A 25,021-nucleotide genomic window follows, 5' to 3' on the forward strand; every position below is an offset into this window, starting at 1 on the left:
AGGGACAATGGTCGTAAGTTGAAAGAAGAGAAGTCAAGATTGGTTATGAAGAAAATCTTTTCTGCCATAAGGCTAGTCAGGCATTTGAACAGGTTACTCCCAGAGGCTGTGCAGCCTCCATCCTCAGAGGTTTTAAAGACCTGAGTGGGTAAAGCCCTGAGAAACTTGGCCTAACTCCATTGCTTACAAGAGAATGGACTGGATTCTAGAGACCTTCCTAATTATTTTGTTATCCTATAATTGCACTGGCTCTCTTCATAAAGTAATTATTCTTATTTAAATATGAACACATCTGAAAACAAACTTCCTGTGGTGTTATCTAGCACTTGGGAAGAAATGGTTAAGGACACTGAAAGCTGAGAAGTTAGTATGGCAGTTACAGGTGTGTGCCATCCTCCATGCTGTTCCCTGTTATGCTCTTTTTTCCTCATTAATTTCTATCCATTTATTTTTTTATCTCATTCTCTCTTTTACTTATCCATCAGAAACCACTTAAGTACTGCTTTTTGGAAGACATCAGAAAGGCATTCTAAAGTAGGCTTCATTTCTCCAGCTCTTTAAAATATATTATGGACAATGGCAATGAGGAAAGGCAACTTTTAACTGACTAAACTCTGATACAGGACTTCAAGAGGTATTAACATCTTTCTGGCAAAAATGCATGAGAGGAAGACAAAGAACAACCTGAAGTGAAGCACTGGTGACCCTGCCAACATTACTAATGGTCAGCTAGACTCCAGGCACCCAGAGAAAAAAAATATTAAAATAAAGGCAATAAATATTGTGCACTTGTTCCTACTACAACTTCAATTACCAAACAAACACATTGTCTTTCAAGTAAAACATTTTGTTAAAAGACCAGCTACCCCAAACTTGTGGCTGAACAGACATTTCTTGTAAGTTATTCAATAAAATCGGTAGTAGAGAAGGGAAGCCCTGGACTTCATAACATTACCTGACTAAAAGCATGAAGAACTTGAGTTACTTCTTGTGAATAAGGACATTCAGAATAGTTTTCTTCATCCCAACGTCCAGTTCGATTACATTTACGCCATGCCTTAGACTCTTCTGCACCATTGTTAAAGACAATGGAGTTAAATGAATACTGGAGACAGGGATGGTAAGCAGTTATCCCAGCCAAAGTTTTGGGCCATCTATGAACAACATGATAATAAAAAATTACAACGTGAAACTTCTTATTTAAAGGCAACTTACAATATAGCAACAATATACAGAATATATGAGAAAAAAAGACTAGTTTAAATTTTACCTTATTATATCTATAATTAATTACTTTGTTTCCTTGGAAAATGTCAAAATTGTACAGGTTCAAGTCTGGCTGGTCACACATTATTTCTGCATTTATTCCAGGGAGGTGTTTGGTGTTAGGGGAAAAAATATGGATGGCATTTTCCCTACATTCATCTTTGCAGACTGCACAAAGCAAAGCAGTAAGTCCATAAGGCAAAAAAACCCCAAAGCCCTATTACTAAATGCTGTAAAAGGTAAATGCTCAAAATGTACCTGACAATCTTTGTATTTTGACCCAACACTACAAAGCCCTCTATGCCACAAAGCCCCAAAAAGCAAAAATCCCTGAATGTATCAGAAACAAGTAAAGAAGATTTCAGCAGAGATTATGTCTCATGGAGGAGGAAGGAGCTAGTCCTCAAAAATTAACTATTTAGGTACACATGATTTATGTAGTGTGATTCCAAAACAGCCTTTGAAAACAAACTATAAATCAAGAGCAGCCAGAATTCTTCTATTTAGCTCATGGGTCTACTAAACAATATTGTTTTTCTGTATATCAACCTTTGCTCAAACATACATATTAGCCCCTCTTAGTTACACAATGCAGGTCCATTTGGACATTGTTACATAATATACTGATGGGTTTTGGGCTATGTAAGTTTTCCTCATTTCAAACAAAGAAAAGGTAAGAAGAAAAATATTTTTATATGTCACAACTAACTGTCATTGGAATAATTCATTTTGTGATGTAAAAACAGTTGATGCAAAATGAACCATGAAAGATGTTACACAAAAAAATCGAAATATGTACAGTAGTATATTCTCCTTTTGCCTCTGGGCTGAAATATTATTTTCAGTAAAACATTTGCGTTAATGCAATTGAGCCACACTGAGTAGCAACTTACCTCAAAAGTAAAACTAAAGAGATAATTCTGAAACTAGTATTAGCACAGTTAGTAGAACTTGGCCTTTATGAATAGGAATGATAGGACACAACAACATTACCATTTGCATTTCAGAAGGATCTTACAGAGAGCTGAAAAATAAAAAACAAGCAAAATATGGCCATCATAGAGAAAAACTTAGTACATAAGGCCAGTTCATTCTGACTCACAGTGCCTATTTCTTACTGCAGTTGTGCAATTATAAATACCACCTAGGCTGGTCAACTGAAAGAACCACACTTCCCTAACAGTTGATGCTTTTTTCCCTTTTTGGCCCAATAAAAGAACTCTCCTTTCTAGCTTGGCTTTTGTGGTTCAACTCTTTCACTTACATACTTGCTATGTTACCAAAACTTCAAAGACCTTTGTAAGGAAAATTACTGGTGTGATAGCTGCATCTCTGAGCATAAACCTTTGGAACAATTTCAGGTGCTAATGCTGAGTTTGAGCCTGAGAAATTCTCTATAATTTTAAATTAATTCCCTCAAATGCCAAAAGAACCTATGGACTCAGCATCCTTTTGATATACATTTTAAAAATAAATTTATATGGATTTCTAGAAAGATGATCAATAGGGAGAAAAATGTGCACTCCTGTTCTTTTGATTTATATAAAATGACAAAATGCTCCTGGTGTTAGTTTGTGCAGTCTGTAGAATTTATATATATTTATTTATGAAGAACAGGATGTCATCTTATGGCAAGAACATGAACTTCATAAACCTGTCATCTAAAAGATTCAGTATGTGTTATCTGATAGGAAGTACATATATTTTAAAATATCTAATTAAAATACATTTAAGCACATCCACTATGAGAAAACACAATGGCAGTTTTTGTGATGACAAAAAAAATCTATAGCTGAGATTGTCAAAGATCTCTAATGGATTTTAATCCATATATATGGATTAAATAAGTATATAAATATATGTTCAGCAAATGTGGTATACTTACTGGAACTGAGGTTAACACTGAGGTAATAAAATAGTTTCATAGTAAAGAGAAAACAGATTATGTGAGTCGGTTTCTCCACTTCTTTCTAATTCATTCCTTTATTTTTATTCAAACACAAGAAATAGTAGTAAAAGGCCTTTGAAAAAGTTTTAAAGGTAATTTAAAAATGAAGAGAGCTTTCAGGTCAGAAGTATTTGCAGAAAGTTCTGGCATTTAAGAGAAGCTTCCTCCCTTGTCTACTTTTCCTATCATTAACTATTCAAGCTGAATTCTTATTATAATTCATTTGGTAACAAATTACCTTCTTGATTTCTCAATGGGAATGTCATCACACATCAGTGTTATTGTCAAGCAGGTGATTATATTTTGTTTAAGAGCTTTATGCATATCATTGAAGTATTTTAGAACTAACTGAACACAATACCAAATTCCAGAGAATCCTTAACTTTTTCTTCAGTTTATGAGGATTAAAATTAAAAAAAAACCCACGAGCATATGTAGATAAAAGTAAAGATGAAATAAAAATGACATTTAGTCAACAAAATTGTGCAGACTCAGATTCAGATAGCAGGACGGATGTGTTTTCTAATCATGTGATATATTGGTGGAACTGTGTGTGTCCTTAAGCTCATCTCAAATGATCTATTTGTTTTACTAAGTAGTTTTACTCACTATTTTGATTCTCTTCAGTGAAATATTTTACTAACAGTTTTCTGTTATTTGTTACCTCTAATCTCAGCTGAACAAAATCAGCAGAACTGGAAAGATTAGAAAAGTACTGAAAATTTAATCTTCTAATGCTTTAATGCAGTGTTATCATATTCAATAATTTAGAAAAGACCAAGAACAATTTTGAACCCTCTCTCATTTAGCTGTAAAGAGCCTACATCTTTTGAAATTTTCCATAATCTCACACTAAGGAATTAGAAGAAAGATCCTCTGACTTTCATAAACCACTACTGCTCTTGAAGCATTAGCTGCCATTTCCCATGAAAATCACACAGTGCTCCTCCTTCCTACTATATTACATAAAAATGACAAGTAAAATGAGTGACATCTTCGTAACTGACACTGAAGTATCATGTAAGTGTGAATATGGTCCGTATCTATATTAATATATGAAACACACTCCAAAACCAGAAAATCATACCTGAAATCTCCCTTGTTGTTAATAACTCTTTCTGCGGGGCAGTAGGGTGCAGCTGTTTCAAGTACCACAATTTCTACTTGTTTAGTGCTATTTCCATAGGAATTGTTGACTAGACACTCCCAATCTCCAGTTGCATCAATGTCAATGCTGGATAGGATAAGTTCACTATAAAAATAAAAGATTAATTATTGTATATACTTAATTATATAGAGATTGAGTCATTGGTTTTCTGACATTAACTTATCTTCAGAGATTTTCTATGAAAATATAAAACCGGGTTTTACTCTATTATAGGGACAGACAATATGTGAGTGATTGGTATTAAGATTTTAGCAGCACCACTTTTGATTGACCGCTCAGATCATGACAGGCTATAACACAGACTACCAATCAGCACAAGAGTATATCATATTATGTATGTACATATATATTATGTATCAATGCCCGTTCTCCTTTCCCCAAATATTATCAAATGTTTTTTTTTTTGTTGCATAAACAAGCACTTGAAAGTCAGAAATGCATTTCAAGTTGACAACGCAACCAGTTCACAGAGAATGCTTCCCTTCAGCTGCGATTGCAGCTCCTACGGCATTTCAACAGCAGAATCTGCTGTTCCTGGGGCGTCATGGGAGAAGTTTTCTAGAACAGCCATTGACTTTGGAAGTCATATATAATTTTCCTGATGAATGCAAAATGAGATGAGGCAAATGCTGATATTCCTCTCAGTACTTTACTACTCACGAACTTCTTTCACACTGTCCCCCACCAAATACGCAATTTAGTTATTAATATAAATAAATTAAGGTTGCATTAACTCTTTATAATGAGTGTTAGACAACTTACATATAAAGACACTTTGAGGTTTCTCTTACAATACAAACATTCTGCATGACTGCACCACACCGCCTAAGCTAAATATTCTATTTATAATTAGAGGAGGAAATAATTTCAGAAACATTTAAAATTGCCTAGAACTGTTCTGGTTAGTATTTTCTGTATATTTTAAATCAGGTGAGAAGCTTTCCTTCATCTGATGGATGTAACCCAGGCCCTAATGAAGTCAGTAAAGTTTAGTTTTTCTATTGACTTCATCAGCGATAGACTTTTATCCAATTACTGTAACTCCATAGCTCTCATAGCCAAAAATAATGCTAACAACTACTACGTTTTAAGAAACTAATACATTAGATCCTAAATCTGCTATTGGACTAGAAATAATTTTTACTATAGTTTTAAAGAAAGTACAGATTTTGAAAGTAATTGGGAGAGGAAAAAAGGTAGTAATTATCTGAAATATTTACTTTGCTTTACACAAATGGCTTGTCTTTGAATATGCCTTGTAGTTTAGACAATTATAAATTATGTGGGAAGAAATGGAGTACAGTCAGAAAGGGGGAGAAGGTACATTATAAAAAGAGAAGCACAGAATTTAAAAGTTATTAAATTGATTTCAAAACTGTATTTAAAGCAAAATCTTTAAAAATTCTACTTGTGGCCTTTGGCACTTTTGTAAAGAGCCTGACATTTTGAAAGATATACAAAGAATAATTATATATAATTTATTTTTATTTTTTTGCTCTTTTAAACTTCTCTAAAATGTCATCCTTTTTCAGTTTAAACCTTGGTATATTATATATGCACTTTTATTAACTTGGTTACAAGAAAGGATTGAATCTAATCTCCTTGTGTATAGACTACTTTTGATACACAGGAAAGTAGACCACAATCAAGGTAGGAAGTGATTAGACAGCTGCGTATGTAATTTTCCCTTTGAAATATGTATACAATGAAGGATGATTTTCTCAAGTACTTACTACAGGCCTGTTATCTTGATCCCCAGAAAACAAGCAAACCATGGTAGATAGCCTTTGATTTAAGTTAAATTGCTTCAGAATTTTTGTGCAGTTCTCCCGATACTCAGTCAAATTTATCATTAAACAGTAACTTTAAAAATCTCACACTGTTCCTATCAAAGCCTATCATGGCTTTGAGCTCCAAGTACCTTGGAACCCTCTATTTCATTTTTACAACAAATTCTAACACATTTTTATTGCAGAAAATATAGAAAAAGCATTAATAGCCATTCTCAGACAGAATAGCTGAATATTTTCACGTCAAAAGAAGCAATTGTTCTCTTAAGAAGTCTCAGATGGGAAAGCCCAATAATAGCAGCCTCTTAGCTAACTCTTAATACATCTTCTTACATTCAGGTTGAAATACTTAAGTGAAATTAGTCAGTTGATAAAAATTTTTTAATTAAATCTTCTATTTCATATGTCACAACAATCTCACATCATCTTTATTGACAGCTGAGAAAGAATATATTCCCAGAGCTTATAAAAACAATTATCCATAAAAACTCTTTTTCACAGAAACAATATGCAGCATAAATATTCACCTGTGGCATCAAGACCTGGAGACTTCCCAAGTGAATAGAATGTATGACAGATGTATTGATCTTTTGGTACATTCCGTATAAAATATCTATAATCATTCTTAAAACTATATATTTGATAAAACTGGGAACCACTGTGATTTTAGGTAAATGCAATACTTGAACATATTATCAGTTTTACAGGTGATCAATAAGAAGACAAATAAATATGAAGAAAAAGGGTACATTTTCCATTCATTTAAATTGCTGAAATGTGTTCCAATGCAAATTTATCTGCCGCTAAACAGATCTCCTGTCATTAGATGAAGTTTCACAGACAAATGTTTACTGATACATCAGTGTTGCTTCTGGTAGAAGCGCAGTACTTGAACAGTGGTTCAAGTTCTCTGAAATTATGAGTAGATCCTTATATTCACACTTTTAATCTTCTATGGCCCTTTCTTCAGATGGTAAACCAAAATAAGCCAGAAGAGGTTTATGCAATATAGAAGAAGCTGTATAATGACTAGAACATGGAAATGTCTTCTGAATTGCCATCTGGCCACCGTAAATGATGCATTCATTTATATTCCTCTAAGAATATTTTGGATAGCAAGCCCAGTGGTGAAACTGTTCATTTACTTACCATCTGGATGTGACAAATGATAAATTGATCTTATACCCCTGGAGAATTTGGGGGACTGGATTAAAAAAAAATAAAAAGTCTTTCAGTTCTCAAAAAGAGCAGTCAACTTGATCCTTTAACATTTTCTCCACTTAGAATCCTTGGCAACTTCACAGTCCTGGCAGACCAAAAGGAAAGGGTGGGCCTGTATAGAATTGTAATCCTTTTCATAAAGTTTTCTTGTAGGTCAGTTACCTATTATAAGTCTTGGCATTGTTACATTAGATGTCCAGAAGTTCCATTATTTTTCTTACTCTTAGTAGAAAGGCATTCTTGACCTCTCTTGGCCATGGCAACAAGTCTTGATAAAAGGCAAGAACTCTTCTGTGACCTGAGAACGTGTCAGGACTCTGGTTTAGGAACTTAACAAGAGCACAACAGAATTAAGAGAGGATGGTGCCTTTGGCTGCATACTTTTCTTGATTATCCTATGTCACAGAAGCTAATAAATGTCGGGCCACAAATGAAACGATCTTGCCTCTTCTGTGCAGCTTTCCTAAGCATGGAGCATGAGCCAGAAAGAGTTCCTACTCCACCTACATTAGCAATCATATCCCACTCCTCAGAGGTGTGATAGTTGCTATTTTGTGGAAATTTTTGGCCTACCAAGACATAAAACAAAGTCAGACATTCATGAGATGGTGTCAAGGCAAACTGAATATGAAGATTGCTGCCTGATGAGAACAAAAAGATGACTAGCAAGCTTTTCTCAAGTTTTCTTTTGAAATTATAGTGGCCTTCTCAGTAAAAACATTGAAAGGAAGAAAGAGAATATACATGTTTCTTTTTTGTATTGGGAAATTTCATGCGTGCTAGGATTCCTTTTTCAAATATGATGACTGGCATATTGGAAAATTAATTAAAATGTACAGCTGATGCAATTGCATGAAAAAGTTGTTATAATATCCAACAGAAGCCCGTGGCATTGGTCATTACAAAGGTAGGAACCGTAATGCAGGTGGAAGACACACTCATGTAATCAAGTAACTTGTGACAATAGATTTCTATTTGAGGCATAGTTTTGCATTGCTACAGCTATGCATAACTAATTAGACAATCAGAAGTAGGTCTGATTATGCAAAGTTACTCAACCATGTCCTGAAGTAATACCTTAGCGACATTTACTGTATGCCCCAGCAGCCATCTGCATGCCAGGAAACAGAGTAACAAATAAAGAGGAGACTTTAACACTATATTTTGATTGGCTTCCCACAAGAAAGGCTTTAAAGTCTGACTTGAGTTCCTGTAAGACTTGGGAAGAACCAACAGCTCTTCCTGGAAAAAAATAAAAATTAATTACTTAAACACAGATATCACTTAGGTTTCCTCATATTCTTCTTCAGACAGATAAATAGTGAATGCTTTTCTATAGCTCAGGCAGAAGGCCTGCATAACCTGCTTCCAACCCGTACCACCGTAAATTATTAATACTAACACAGAATTTAAAAAAATGAGTGTTGGTCTCCAGAGTACACTGCTGCTTGCAACGCAGCCTTTCACAGGGGATATAAGGTAAAAACATGGAAAATTAAGAGAGAATGTGTAAATCTAGGCACTTTAACTTAACTTAAATTGCTAGTCTGATCTCTCTGACAAAATAACTTATTTACTCATGAAAGAAACAGCTGTAGAAGGCTGATAGCCTTTAAAGAAAGTTTGTGTCCAGGCAACAGCAAGAGAAAAGGAAGATTAAAGATCAAAGTTGGTACTCATTTTATGCTAGATGTCTAGCAGATATTTTCAGGTATAATCAATTTGTCATACACTTGGGAAACTCAATACCCATGATTTTCTGTTTCTTCTGATTGAATATAAAACCAAAGCATAACTTACCTTTTAATGCTATCCGTAGCTACCCAAGAAACATAATGTACTATAACTTACGTGTACTATAATTTATCTATCAGCTAATTTGTTCACATCAGTATGCTAGGACCATGACAACAGTTGGATTTAATTTCAGAGATGCCAATGGAAAGGACCTAATTTTAATGACAACATGTTGACAGAAAAAAAAACTCAAACAAAACCTACTTCCAAAACAGGAGAAAAGACCCCTATGCCAGTTAGTAAATCATCTAGCTTTATTTTCATTTGTGTTGCTCAAACTACTTTGACTGAAATACAAATGTTCAAAAATGTTGTCATAGGCTAATATTATCCATTCGTTATGTAAAAATTTGCCCAATAGCGAGATGTATTTTCTGTAAGTGGATGCCAAATAACCTGTGACCTACATTTGTATGCCATCAATTTGTTTATTAAAATTGAGAAAACAAATAATACTAAGAATGACTAAACCAAATCATCTTCAGAAACAGAGTCAGAAATCTAAGTAGATCTACAACATACCACAACAGGTTTGGTTTCTTGTACAATCCTTTTCTCTCTCATTGAGCTTGTCTCAGGTAGAGACAGACTGCCAGCTACTGTGCTGCATTGAAGGGTGTGCATAAAGATGTTTGCATTTATCTTCATACTCCCACAACCCTAGAGTCAATACATGCCAGTCTAGCTAGCTGAGAACGTAAAGCGGGGAGGGAAAAAAAAAGGTATCAACAGCTCTAGAGCACTCAAAGATTTCTCTTGCTGGAGAAACCTTCAGACAGCTGGCAGCTCTGTGACGGCACAGTGCTAATAAAGCTATCTGAAGAGAGTACACCTGGCCAGGGCCAGGGCTTATTTAAAGTACTTCATGAATCGGTTGTCTATCATCTAGCTGCTTTGTCAGTTGGTGAAAGGTTTGGGAATGTTCAAACGTGTTTATTGTTATTAATTTTGTTCTACCAGCAAACTGCTTGACTGCAGGATGTATATAACTGCAGTCTTCTGGGGAAATGGTGCTACACCTGCTGCATGCCTTTCACCTGCCCTTAAGTGGTCTGCTGCAATGTTATATCCAGAGGAAGCTTTATTTCATTAGCATAACTCTTGTGATCTGTACACTATCAGAGGTTCTTAGACAAAAATAACACTATGACAATCAGTCCAATAGCCAAAACTGCATAAAAAGCTTTTAAAGTAAAATATTTTCCAGATGATTCGGAAATGTTAACCTACTTATGACAATTCTTTATTATTTGATTACATGCCACTGGGACCAGCAAAAAAACCCCAACCCCCCCACAAAAAACCCAAACGACACACAAAAGAAAACAAACTAAAAAACTACTACATTAATCTTACAATTTGAAATTATTTGTCAAATGCATATTACTTTGACAGAATTTCCCACTCTCTCTAGTCAGTGGTGATGTTACAAATGGAGAAATTAATTATTTAATGAATACTTTATGGGATAGAGCAATTGTATATTAGGGCTAGAATACTGACCTGTTTTATTTGCTGACCTGCAAGAAATTTGGGAATATCTAAAAAGGAGGTAAGACATAGCAGATTCCTACATAAGAACTTCAGGAACAATCTTTATTCTTTCTCCAGTATATAGTGTATCTCCAACAGTGTAAACATGATTTTGTGATGGCCAGGAGTCATCCAATAAAAATACCATAAACAATTAAAAATAGTGTTCTTTTTTCCTGTAGGGAGAAAGAAGGGGAGGGGCTGGGATCTATTTTCATGGAATTCCTGCATGCTAATGGAGTAAAAAAGCTTTCTATAAGTCCATAAGGAATATGTCCTACAACATGTTCTCTACGTTGAATAGATTGAAATACATGAAAAGTAAAAATTAATTCAGTTACTTGTTTTAATATTTCTAACATGTTTTGCTTTAAAGAAATGGTTTGCTTCACCAGTAAGGTGATTGACTTGGTAGATGGAGTACATCAGAGTCTGAACATAAGTTAGAATTGCTCTGATGATCACAGCTGATGCACAGGGTTAGAAACTACTGCCTGGACTGAGAAAAAATGTGTAATTATACCTTACATTGTTGTTGACAGGAAAAGTAATTTAAAAAAAGCCAGTCCTGGGATGTTCACTCCAAACTGCTGCTGCAGTGCAGCATCTCCTCAGCTGTGTAACTGCAGCTGTTTGAAGGACCACATTAAAATCATTCTGGTCCCAAAAAGTCTAAGCAAAACTCTATTGATTCCCCCTTGCCAGGGAGAAAGTGCAAATTTTTGTTCTTAACACTGAACTTAACATTTCATTTCAGTGTTGTGGCTGGATGGACCCATACATAGCTGCAGAAAATAAGCAGAGATGGAATTGAGAGGTCAACATTTAGTGCAAAGCATCTTGTTAATCTGGTCTCAACATCACAAAAAGGGTACTCTCTTAAAGTTCTTCAAGAAAGACTCCGCCAAAGTATTTTACAGTTCTGACTTCCTATTTTTCTAGAGTTTTTTTTATTCTATCAGCCCAAAATATTTACATATATTTTCTGTGAAAATATCTATTTCTCAATCACATTTCAATAAGCAGTTACCCAAACTAAGCCTACAGTTTTTATGGCACAGCACAGTTCTTACACAATTGTCTATTCCTTTAATGGTAGAGGGTATTGTGGTTGCTGCTTTTGCTTTTCATAGTATTGGTATACTTTTTCACAGGTTATATTTTAAATTATTCCCCAAACTGATTAGTAGTAAAACTGTCATTGGGTTTTATTCAGATAATTGAAAAATTTTTAGAGAAAAGACCTAAGTTTAATTAATCTTTCAAATTAATTCACATGAAGATTCTCTTAATCTCAGATAATCAAACCCCCAGGCTGTGCATTTCATAATGTTCTGCAATAATTTTAAATATATTCTTGCTATTGATATATGAGAATGTTGCTGGTAAAGGTGCATCTGTTCCTAGTCTTTTGCTGCCTACAGTGCCTGAAGTAAGCTGTAGACCATTGACTACAGGGTTTAAAGTAATCTCAAAACAATACAGAAACATTGATTTACAATTTAAATGGTTATTTTGCTTCATTTCTTTCCTAACTGCTTGACAACTAAGGGTCAAGCAGAGTAAATTAGGTGAACCAACGAAATATCAGTACTAAACAATTTCTGCTGATTTCCCTGGGCTTCTCAGTATGACCCTCAGCTGCTCATCTCCAAATGTTCATGACTGCAGAAGACAAAGCGCTTGTGAAATATCTGCATTTCTGAATCAGATTCTTTGGATTTGTTCTAACACTTATTTTTGCAGAGTGAATCTCCAATATTTTGCCATGATTTGGCACATATCTGAACTTCCAATTGTGGATCCAACCTATTAACATGCTCATCAGCGATATACTATTTTCAGACTGTTCTTAAACTAATATCGGTCCAAACCACTACTGCTTGCTTCACATCTTTTCCAGACGTATTCTTGCCACAACTGTTAAGAGAGTTCAGGGGTCATTTGGATTCTTTCCAGAAAAAATAGGCATAGAATTTCTGCCTTTCTCCCAGAATTTCTGGAAGTTTTGTTCTTTCTTATACAGTATGCCTGCCTGGATCTCAAACTTGTCATGATACCACCTGTCTACTCCTGGAATCTATTTGTACTCATATTCATTTCTCTCAATAATCATACCTTAAACTATCCGTATTCTTTTAGTGAAACTGTCTCAGCCAAGTTCCAAATTCTTTACTAATAGCTGCACTGATAATTTCAAACACTTAAAAATTATTAACTGGATTCAAACCTGCCTTTCAATTATAAAAATTATGATCGTAATTTTTAATCCACAACTTTGCATTCCTTTTTATTTTTCTCCTGGTTTCTTCACTATTACAGTATAAGAGGATCATGATTTGAAACTCTTCCTTGATATCAGATATTCCTTTTGCAGATGGAAGTTTTGGAGATTTTCACATAATCATATACCTCTAAAAGCAGCTTTCAGAAATGAATATGCACATTTTATGTACAAATTTTAAAATAAGTTTTCTTATTATTTCACCTTCCTTATTACACCTAAAGGATCAGCTGTAGTTCCATAATTGTCTTATCTCAAACATTACATTTTCTTTCATTATTTACTTTTAACCATCCCGTATTGGCATTGACTGCTTTCAAAATGTAAAGAAGCACTAGATGCTTTAAAAAAACCCGAGGTTCTTAAGCTTGCCTTTTTTTATTAAAAAAAAAAAAAAAAAAAAGAACTGCATTTGGCAGCCATATTTAGAAGACTGAAATACGTAGGACAGAATTTAGGAGAAAAACACTATTTGTGGGGGATCACAGTTGAGACCTAATAGTTTGTATTTCCAGTGGCAAATCTATCTACATAACAAAAATTACATCTGAAAAACACATCTGATACTAACGCCTGCTATCCTAGGTTTAGTAAAGAGCATGTTAGTTTCTCCAGTTGTAACACTCCTTTTTAACTTTCTGCACAGTTTAATGTTTTCAGAAAGAGCACTTGTGAACTGTAATGGTCCCAGAGCAACCACTACAGCTGTCAGAGACATAAGCATTGTTAAACACTCTAAACAAGTATTTACAGAATAGAACTGAAAAGACTTTAAAATTGTCATTATAATCTATGTGGTAAATAAGAAACTTCCTGAAAAGTAAAGTCTCTCTACTACTGTGGAGTTGCTTGTTCATAAAACTAAAATAGTTTCCTTTTTTAGTTTAATATTCTAATAACTGTCCTGCTAGCCTCTCCAAACACTGAAAGGGAACAGTGGGGAAGTTGGGAAAGATGCTATGCTGCAGAGAATCATGCATAATCTGCCTTCTATGTGGCTTCAGGTATATGGATTTTTTCATTGCTGCTTATTGTGATCAAACTGATAATCTAATATTCCAGACTTAAGAAATTAGGCTGTCTTCATGGAATCACAAGTCACAATTTCAGCTAGATCCATTCATAGATGATAGGAAATTAGTTCCACATCACATTTACATATTCATGTATGACTATGACATTTATACACAGGCATAATGACAGAAAATTCAACATGAGCAAAATCAAATGTTATTATCATTGGCAAGAAATGGTAAATGCGAGCTAGCAGCAGAATTGAAAACACCTTCTCAAGATCTCCTATAAAGGAATACTCTTTGCCAAGAAAAATGTCACAGGCCGGAATACAGTTCAAAACTTTAGTTTAATTATTGTAACAAAAACATTTATTTTAGTTCATTCTGCTTTATCATAGGAGACAAAAAATACACATTTGGATATTTTATCCTTCTACTGTGGCAGTTAATAAAACAGAAGGGTTTAGTATGATATTTGTGTTGTAAATCCACGTCCAGAAATATCTGGAACTACCCAATAAAATAACCACCTAAAAATGTTTGAATAAGCGACTTTTGGAACAGGACTTCACCTCTTTGTTCAAAACTAGCTTTAGAAATCTTTAAATTGCTTAGCAGCACAAGCCAAAGCCTGTCCTTTAGTGCAATCACAGAAAGCCACAGAGGGTGGACATTTGCTGTAAAGAGTAGGTATAGAAAGGCAAAATATGACATTGTAAGAACTGATTTAAAGTACCTTTATTTTTACTCCAAATCTTATACTTAACATATGTTAATCTCAGGGAGGCATAGTCTTTCTGATGTTTCACAGTGCCTCATACAACTGTGATTTAGCCTTAAGAACTATCACAAATTAGTGTGTAATAGCATGTAACAAGCATGTTAATACATACTATTGTAACATGTAATAAGCATGCTATTACATATTATTTTAACATGTAATAACAATGATATAAATGGAGTTATAGTATACATGTCATGATGATGGGATTAAAATTAAGAAATGCTGAAGAGAGTTTTTACAATCATAAATTGACTAATGTTTTCTCATTTTCAACATGAAGAGACAAGACATCTCTATAATTTACATTAAAAAAAATCATTGACTTCAAAATAGTATGGTTTTTGAAAGCTAGTTTCAAAAGTATAGGTCTCTCATGCCTTTAGTAAGTTAGTTTTGATCAGTCCCTTGATCAAAGCAGAGACATGATTGCTTGAGTATTAGCATTTTTGACTGGATAAGGACCATGCTGTATAGTAAATGCAGTGTTGATGCCCTACTATATTGTGAAGTGAAACATATAGCTCAAAAAAATGAACAATTAAAATGTTTTAAGCTTTTAAAAAGCTGTTTAAAGACTGTGAGTTTAATTCAAAAAATATTTTGTCTCATTTTGAGAGTCTGTATCCCATAACTTGGACAAGTCAAAGTATTTTTCCAGTCTATACCAGCAAATATGATGACGTATTTAGAGAACATTCTTTCTGAATACGTGGTCCCAGTGCATACTGCAACACAGACATCAAGGTCACCTATTTAATGGCACAGTAAATGAGGTAGGTAGCAGATCAACCATCCTTATTAAAATATTGCTATGGTAGACAATGATTTTTATTTTATAGTCTGGCAAAAATTAAGCAATATAAGGTAAAATTCAGTCAAGCTTCTTCTAAACTAGCTTTTTAAAAACGATACCTATTTTGAAAATCTTAACGTTTTTAGACTATTTATTTCAGTTTATTACTATGGTCTACAAATTGCTTATATAGTACAAAATATAATTCAGTTGAAAAATATAATGAGATTAACAGTATGTCTTTTAATTTTGATATCATGGAAATAAGAAGAACATGTTTTAATTTAAGTGACTCAGCAGTTATATAATAGCTCATGTACTTGGTATTACCATACCAATTGGTCTAATAGTCTTTTTCATTATCCGCTACAGTCATACACACTGGTATTAGAAGAAAGCCAGCAGATGTGAGCATAGGCCAGACCTACGCCTCTAGATCTATAGGACTCCAAAAGGGGTCAAACAATCAGTGAGGAGATGAAATTAAAATCAATAACGCTGAAAGACCCCAGTGGAGAAGAATTAATTTGTCTCCCTTCATAACTTTCATTTGGTAGTTCAAGAAGCATTTCAGGTCAATTATATTAATAGAAACTGGTTGAGTGAAAAGATGTTAATGATGATCCAAAGCTAATTAGCATAGCTATTTTCACTCCATCTTCTACAAAGAGAAAGGCAGAGCATAGACACAGAATCAGACTCTTTTTTTGATCAATGATGGAAATTGGCAGAAGACAAAAGGATGCGTGCAACAGCTTAGCAGCTCTTAGTGACAAGCCCATACTCCGTGATGAAAACCAAAAATAAACAGAGATTTATAATAATTTATTAAATAAGATTTAAAAGGGAAACTGAAGCAAAACTGGAATGATATGGTCATTGCCAAATATTAGTTATCACTTCTTTTATAGAAGCCTATTCTACTTCAATCCTCTTGCATTTTTCACATCAGCAAAGGTTTCTGTAGATCTCTGTCTCTCAAGCACACAGAGGCACACAGATGGTAAAAGCCATAGAAAGTTGAGAAAAATTTTAATAAGAAACAAATATGAGATTACTTAACTAAAGAATATAGAATCCAGTATATTGGAGCCTACAAAAATTAATCCAAGACTTTTAAATTGATAGTTCTTCACAGGTAGATCACTATGGTAGATCAATCTTCTAGATGGTGTCAGGAAGTAGTTTGGCTGTAGTCACTCTCATATGCTACTGAAGCTATTCTAAGTTCAGGTTTTTTTCATGGTTTACTGTGTAAGAAACACTGTTTTTATCTGTTTCAAATCCATAGTTGCTCAAATCTGGATAGTTAGAGACAAGAAATACGATTTGGAACCACAGCCATTCATAGCCATGAAAAACTTATACCTGTGTGTGTTCCGATTCAAGCATGCAATTGAATTGCTTCAAATAAAATAACTCCTGATACATGTTTTAATGAAGCTTATTGCAAGTGTTGCATCTGTTCACCTTGCCTACAAGTCTGACTATTACAAGGAGTATACGTTACCGTGTAATTAAGCAGCAGTCATGAATAATGCTGTCCTCCACAAATATGCCACTCTCTTCATCTGTTTCGATCAGACGACCAGCATGGTACCAATGTACTTGGGTGGTATTGTCAACATATGTTGCAGTACACTGAAATGGCAAGCGGTCTCCATGAAAAACCACTTGTCTTTGTGATGGGATCAGCTCAAAAAGAGGAAGTTCCAGAGGCCCAGCTGCAGGGAAAACAAAATAACAAAAAAAAAAGGAAAAAAACCCTCACAATGAATTTCTGCCGTGAATATTGTTAAGTGAACTAATTGTATACAATTCTAGCTTCCAAGATCTTAACATTAAAGCACTAATATAAAAGATGTGCCCTCAAAGTACCCATTTAAGTCTGATCATGTTGTGAATTCTAGGGATCACATTTCTTTCATTGGTGTGAGCCCAGATAACTACAGGATTACTAGAATATCTACAGAAAATGGGTTTCACAGAATAGTTCACAGTACAAGTGAGGTTGGAAGGGATCTCTCCAGTCCACCCTCCTACTCAAAGCAGGATACTTTAGCACAGAAAAAAAATCAGTCTTCCAATTAAAGAAAAAATACAGGTATTAATATAGGTACAGTTAACTTTTATAAGACAACTTCACTATCACTGGACGAAATTCCCACTGTGCTCCAGAACAATATTTACTCACTCTATAGAGCCTAAAGTATCTCATGTACTGTGGTGGGTTGACCCTGGCTGGACACCAGGTGCCCACCAAAGCCGGTCTATCACTCCCCTCCTCAGCTGGACAGGGGAGAAAAAATATAATGAAAGGCTCATGGGTCGAGATAAGGACAGGGAGAGATCACTCACCAATTACTGTCCCGGGCAAAACAGACTTGACTTGGGGAAATTAGTTTAATTTATTACCAATCAAATCAGAGTAGGATAATGAGACATACTCCCAATTTTCTCTACCTCCTCCCAGCCAGCAGCGTAGGGGGACGGGAAATGGGCGTTGTGGTCAGTTCATCACACATTGTTTCTGCCGCTCCTTCCTCCGCAGGGAGAGGACTCCTCACACTCTTTCCCTGCTCCAGCATAGGGTCCGTCCCATGGGAGACAGTTCTCCACAAAATTCTCCAATGGGAGTCCTTCCCATGGGCTACAGTTCTTCATGAACTGCTCCAGCATGGGTCCCCTGTGGGGTCACAAGTCCTGCCAGCAAACCTGCTCCAGCATGGGCTACTCTCTCCATGCATCCACAGGTCCTGCCAGGAGCCTGCTCCAGCGCAGGCTTCCCATGGGGTCACAGCCTCCTTCGGGCATCCACCTGCTCCAGCATGGGGTCCTCCATGGGCTGCAGGTGGATATTTGCTCCACCGTTAACCTCCATGGGCTGCAGGGGGACAGCCTGCCTCACCATGGTCTTCAACCACAGGCTGCAGGCGAATCTCTCTTGCACCTGGAGCACCTCCTCCCCCTCATCCTTCACCTACCTTGGTGTCTGCAGAGTTGTTTCTCTCAATATTCTCACTCCTCTTTCCAGCTGCAATTGCGCAGAAGTTTTTTTCCCCCTTCTTAAATATGTTATCACAGGGGCGCTACCCACCATCGCTGATGGGCTCAGCCTTGGCCAGTGGTGGGTCCGTCTTGGAACCAGCTGGCATTGGCTCTATCGGACATAGGGGAAGCTTCTGGCAGCTTCTCACCGAAGCCGCCCCTGTAGCCCCTTGCTACCAAAATCTTGTCACTTTCTCCTGAAGTTCAACCGTCCCTATGATTTCTCATTTCCTTATCCCTACTTCCTTCTGCCTCTTCCACAAGTTGTCTTTACTCTCTAGATCTTTACCCAACATTAAATATTTATCTCAATAGCTCTTTCTACTTTTTAATAGTGGAGTACATTTCACCATCTTTATTTTATGAATTTTCTCTCTCCTGTCTTTCCCCAAGAAATACCCTAATAATAAGAAAATTGCATATTCTTATTCTAAGCAGAATCTTATAAAAACCAGCTGCCATCATTACATACCCAAATGCCTAAACACAATTAGAAAATAAATAGTGTTGTAAATTTGGAAGGCGTATGCATTTTTGGGAATGCTGAAAGCCTGCTAATTTCATAGATTTGACAGTGATTGAAGGTTATATCCTTCAATCCTACAGTCTCTGTAGAGACTGAATCTCTACAAAGTATTTGTTTTCTTCCATTTTTATTTCTAGATCCTGAAACTACCTTAACACATTTTCTGTAAAATATTTTCTATACATTGTGAGATTAATGGTATTTCTTTAAATCGGTAGCAGAACATTGAAAAGGTGTATTTTAGGAAAGGTAATTGAAATAGAAGCTCTGCATCTAAAGAAAGAAGATCACCTTTTATAGGATAATAAGGAATAAAGGAAAACCTTATTTTCTTTTTTCTGCTATGGTCTCCTTAGGCAGGACAAGAAAATTACTACCTCTGATACTTTGTCATCATCGCAAAAAATTCTGATGGTAATAAAAATACTGAGGACTCACATATGTGATTTATGAACACACTAACATGAACATCCTGCACAATAATTCCTAAAATACAACCTTTGACCTCAGCCTACAATGCCAAAATAATTCATTGAGCCTGGGTCACTTCACAACTTCACTACTGCAATCTCACCTTTAGACACAATGCTTAGAGTCTTGCACCTTGGAAATCCTTCTACCTTGATGAGGAAAGAGAGTTTTTAAGCTAGATCATCTTCTCCCTTATTTTTCTTCTGTTTTCATCTAAAGGCCTCTCATCATTAATATCTGTCCAGCCTACAGGGTTGTCAGTTGAAAGGTCACCCTTCCATATTTGCACCACCAGTAACTATCTCAAACATCTATTTTTCTGACAAGTACTTTAACATTTTTTTTCCATTTCATTGCTCACCATTTTATGTTCCTTAAACTTTCTCCTCAAAATCCTCCATTGCCCATAATAAATACAGATGAACTTAACCATGCCTAACCAGATTGCAAACCATAATCACTGGTTCTACAATTGCTAAAATTTGTGGACAACCAGTAGTGTTTGTTCCTCTCCTTACTCAGCATCCCACCCTAACACTCTTCTTTATGTCATTCAGATGTTGTCTTTGGAACACTTAAATTGTGAGAAGCTGCATTTATAAACCTAGCTTTGGACCCTCAATACTATTGGGGAATTTAAATGTTAAATAGTATATTCATCACCTGCTTTGAATAAACAGTGAGAGGGATCACTTCTACTTTTTTATAGAGTAAGAATGCTGGCCATCATAATACACAGGATTTGTATATGAGTGAATATGTGATATTGCTGTCTTGGAGAAGCACACAGGGGATTAAGGGTCCAGCTACTATTACTGAAATGTGGTAAGTCTGCTGTGACTATAAAGGGCAGGCTTCAGATATCCCTCCTTACTTGTGTATACATCCTGTAGTTTATCTTCTGATTGTACCTATTATTTGTGGACATCGATGCATTACTAAAAAATCCTTGAAATACCTAGTATTTCTATATGATCCTTGTCTTCTAACTAAAAGAAGAGAAAGTAAACCAGATTAATACCTCATTCATAATACCTGCAGGCTTGGTCTCAGTCATTTACATTAAAGGTTTTTACCAGAAAATGGAGAGAACCTCTCTCCAAAAGGTTGCAATCTTTGTGTTGCATTATGAAGTCAATTATGGAATATAAGGAAAAGTTATGGTGTGGAATTTAGCCATAAATTAACTGGATGATTATGAAAATGGAGTCCAGAAAAATTAAATGTACTGTCACAAGTACAACAGAAATACATACTACCCACAGAAATCAAATATTTCTATGAATACAGTAATTTTTAACTAAGGATATCGTATCTTGTCAAATGTTTTTGCTCATGCACTGAGTGACACATTGTGTCATGAGGCTATGAAGTAGTAAGAGTGCGAACTATAGTATCAATATTTCTTAGGTCAAGCTAAATAACTTGCCTGGCATATTGATGCAGTATAACACTATCACTTTGAATTTATCTCTGCCTTTGTAACTGGTCTTTAAGGCTCTCCCATTATCACTTCTGTTGCTCAGCCTTGGGAATAACCAAATCCAGAAATGGAGTAGGAATGATGTGTTCTGTGCAGATTTTGTCAATTAATGATCAGAAGTAAATGAAACCTTTTTAAACTGCAGCATATCAGAAAAGGAGAAAATGATCCTTTGATTGACATCAGTCATATCAACAGCTTACTCATTTTCTTTGCAAATCCTTCTAAGTGCTAACAAAAATGCAAAGTGAATGAAATATACCTTTATTTTACCATTTGGATGGGATATCCTGACCAGCTGAACTCTTTCACAATGTACGTATTTGGGTTGGCCAAATTTACAAATAATGCTGCAAACTCATTTTCAAAGTGAAACTAGTAAAATTTCTATGGATTATGACATTTGCAGAGCAAGGAAGGTACACTTAAGTACTTCTACAAAACATCTGCTTTTAATCTGTGTGATGTCTACAAAAAAATGATTACCAAAGCTAATCTTCTGTTGTTTTCCAGGGGTAATCATGATTTAAACAACTGAGGCTGGTTCTGCAACTATTACTCATGCAAAAGTTCCAGCTGACTTCAGTGACACAGCTCACAGATATAAGGATTAATTGCATCAATAAGAGTTTCAGGATTAGGGCCAATACTCTTTATCCTGAATGGTTATAAAATGATTGTATAGTTCCATCAGCATCAGCTGGAAATACTTATTTTAAATCCATAATCCAACAATCCTTCAAATTCAGAATAAAAATAAAAGTATTTACTAATGCTGTACATATATTTTCAAGCTCGACTTTGAGAATAAAGTAAGAAGTAAGACGTAAGAAATTCTGAAAGTATTTGGAATGATTTTGGCATTGATTTGACAGCACTTGAAATATAACAGCTCTGGCACGCATATCCCTACACAAGAGAAATTTTCTCTTTGATTATGTGATTACCGAAGACCGAATAAATATATATAATCTCTGATGCTCATATATATATGAGTGTGTGTGTATGTGTGTGTACATATGGCAGATACAACAGCCTCATAAGATCAAAAATAATTTGCAGTTTACTATTGTATCCTGGGAGTGGAAGGACTAACTTAGGGGATTTTATTTATTTAATTTTTACACATGTGAAAAGTATTCCAAGATTCTCCTTCCAAGACAACCCACTCTGCTGCCCTCGCGTTTGGAGCCAGCACCGCCATCTGCAAATGAGAGGTGTGACTCTTCTATAGGCATTTAGATCAAGGGCTGCTGAAGTGTTTTACGGTCTTTACCTGTCTTGTCTCTCTAGTCAGCGCTAAACCATGATTGCGGCACAGCACCACAGGAATCACTGATTGCAGCATGAATTTAAAGGTCTAACCCATCATTACAGTAATTACATCTTTTTCTTTATCTTTCACTTCTCAGCAGAAAAGGGTTTTGTTGACTGAACGCCAGATTCTTTATGCGATCCAGTCTTGTATTGCAGATTAGCTCTAGACTAGAATACTGAGGACATATGGAGGAGGAATCAGGTTACATAAATACCACTGAATTAGAATATCACTTAAGAGTCCTTCTCACAGAAAGTATATCCATGCTCATTTTAATGCATGCAGTGCCCCAAGATGTATATAAAGTTGAAAAAGAAAATAGAAATTATTTCAATAACCATTAGCTAAAATAGAAAAATAGCAAGTTGCACTGAAGCTCTAAGGAAATGTTCCAATGCGTATGCCCTTAGTATCTTTATAAAACAATTTCTCTCACACACATACACACACATTAAATACTTCCTGCCTTTTTCCTTACAATTCAGTTCTTGAAGTTTTAAAAATAATTCAATTTTCCTTCTAATTTTGCCCTTTCTTTTTGTTTACTGTTTTAAAAGTTGGAAAGGAGAAGAATGTGAAGGAAATACTGCTGTCACTGGACATATATGGAATAAAAATGCATATCTGACCTGTATTTTAGTTACATTTTAAATATAATATGATCACATTTAAAATGTATGCACTGGTAATGAATGGACACCACCATTTTCTGGATGAATGATCAAAAGCAAATCTATAAGCACCAAAGCTGGCCCATGCAATAGATTTGCCTAAACACTACAGACAGTTGGCTAGTCATTGGCCAACATGACCAGCACAAGATGTTGGAGACATGATCAGAGAAAAATGAAACTACATCCTAACCTCCAGCCAAATTTGTTGCATTTTCTCCTGCACAATGTATAACCTGGACAGCACAACTCTCTACAGCTAAATAGCTACTAAGTGCATAATCCTGGTTACTATACTAGAGCATTCTGCTGTTCAGTTTACTGTAGACACAGTTTTCTGCTGTACAATTTCTGGCCCTCATTAACCGGCTTTGTTTGATACTGGCAGCTTTTACATAGTCAGAAATAGGAAAATCCACAGGTTTCTCCAGGTTGCCCACCCATCAGTGCAGTATTACAGTGCTCATGTCTCAGGATACACCATTGATTTCTGCCTCTTGGTACAAAATTCAGTTTACTACAGTGCACCACAAGATTTTGGGACAGAAAAAAACCAGAGGTTGGCATTTTGTTTCTTGTTAATCACTTGATTTATTGTATTGCCAGTGGGCTTTTTATTTGAACTGAGTGTGCCTACAGAGTGAGGCACATCCTGCTGACAAAAGTGTGAGTTAGAGCTCTAATATTTGTATACAGTCTCAGTGGGAAAGAAATGTGCATGGAAAGCACAGTGGGGGGAAGTGAGGACAAAGTAAAGGAACTGGTCCAATAAAAAGGACAGACGAAAATGAGGAAAAACAAATTGAAGAACATCAGTTAAAAATTTGAATTGCTGACACAGCAAACTATATCTGTTGATATTTACTGAATGGAACTGAAGAAAACAGAGTGATCTGAATTGCTCTGAAGGCCAGTTCTGCCAAGAAGGGGAGGTGCCAGTACACCTATGCCAATTTCTATATTGCAAAATTTGCTGACAATAACGAAAGGTTTGGTGTAGAAGGTCACAGACAGTGCCATATGCCAAGGAAGTCAAGAATGAATACGGAACCGGAGCCAAGCGTCAGTTTTAATAAAAGCTTTGCCTGGCTCCAATTTTAACATAATATCAAGAAAATACAGATGCCAACATGTATTAAACACATCAAAATAAGATAAGTCTTTTGGGCTTGGGACAAGAAGGCTTTGTACCATATTCATTTACCACTCACTGCAGAAAAAGTAGAGCTTCTGTTTGTGTAATAGCTTCTTATTTCCACCAACTTCATAATGCTGTCAGGGCAAGGCATATTCCACACCATTTTATCAGTCCCTTTCACCCTCATACATGCTTTTCAGACAGGAACATAAAGTAGATGTATTTTTTTGCAGCATCTCATAATTAAATGACAAGTTTATGTTTATTTTGTAATGCTAAGTGCTACACTGAAACAGTAGCTACTAACCAAAGTGCAAGACTTCAGACGTATACTGTTTTACTTTAAGTTACAAATGTTGTATTACGTTTTACTCCTGCAAACTTCTGTAAAGCCATCGAAGCTGAGAAAAAGAGAGAGAAAGGGTGCCTGTCTCATGAGCAGGCATAGCAGAGTCAGTGGACTGAGGCACCGATAAGAATGTAGATGCTGCTGCAGGGAGCTGAACAGAAGTAGCAGTCCCAGGATTTATCCTGAGTTAGTTACAATACCTGGTGCTGTCACAGTCTACTGCTACCGGTACTTCAGCTATCTGGGTTAGCTAACCTCATAAATATACTCCATATCTACAAAATAGAAGATTAAAGTCAGTGCAATTATGCCAAGAGCTACTATCATAGCTTTGGATGACAGCCTCACTGAGAAGCACTTGTATTCCATAACCTCGCAGACTGACTTAATTAAAATAAGTTACACCTGTGTAGAAAC

The 25,021-nt window shown here is 35.6% G+C and overlaps 1 protein-coding gene across 1 annotated transcript in view; it reads right to left on the reverse strand.

Annotated features, from left to right (window-relative positions):
- The window catches only part of ADGRA1 (adhesion G protein-coupled receptor A1), a 156,892-nt gene extending 139,534 nt beyond the window's left edge, over window positions 1-17,358 (reverse strand). Inside the window, exons 1-3 of the mRNA XM_075154773.1 lie at window positions 17,111-17,358; window positions 4,302-4,466; window positions 956-1,154 (exon numbers count right to left, since the gene is read on the reverse strand). The gene's annotated coding sequence lies outside the window, so the exon portion shown is untranslated. The remainder of the gene's footprint in view (window positions 1-955; window positions 1,155-4,301; window positions 4,467-17,110) is intronic.
- Between the last annotated feature and the right edge of the window lie 7,663 nt (window positions 17,359-25,021).

The sequence above is a fragment of the Calonectris borealis genome, chromosome 7 (assembly GCF_964195595.1).
Source record: "Calonectris borealis chromosome 7, bCalBor7.hap1.2, whole genome shotgun sequence".
NCBI classification, from domain to species: Eukaryota; Metazoa; Chordata; class Aves; order Procellariiformes; family Procellariidae; genus Calonectris; species Calonectris borealis.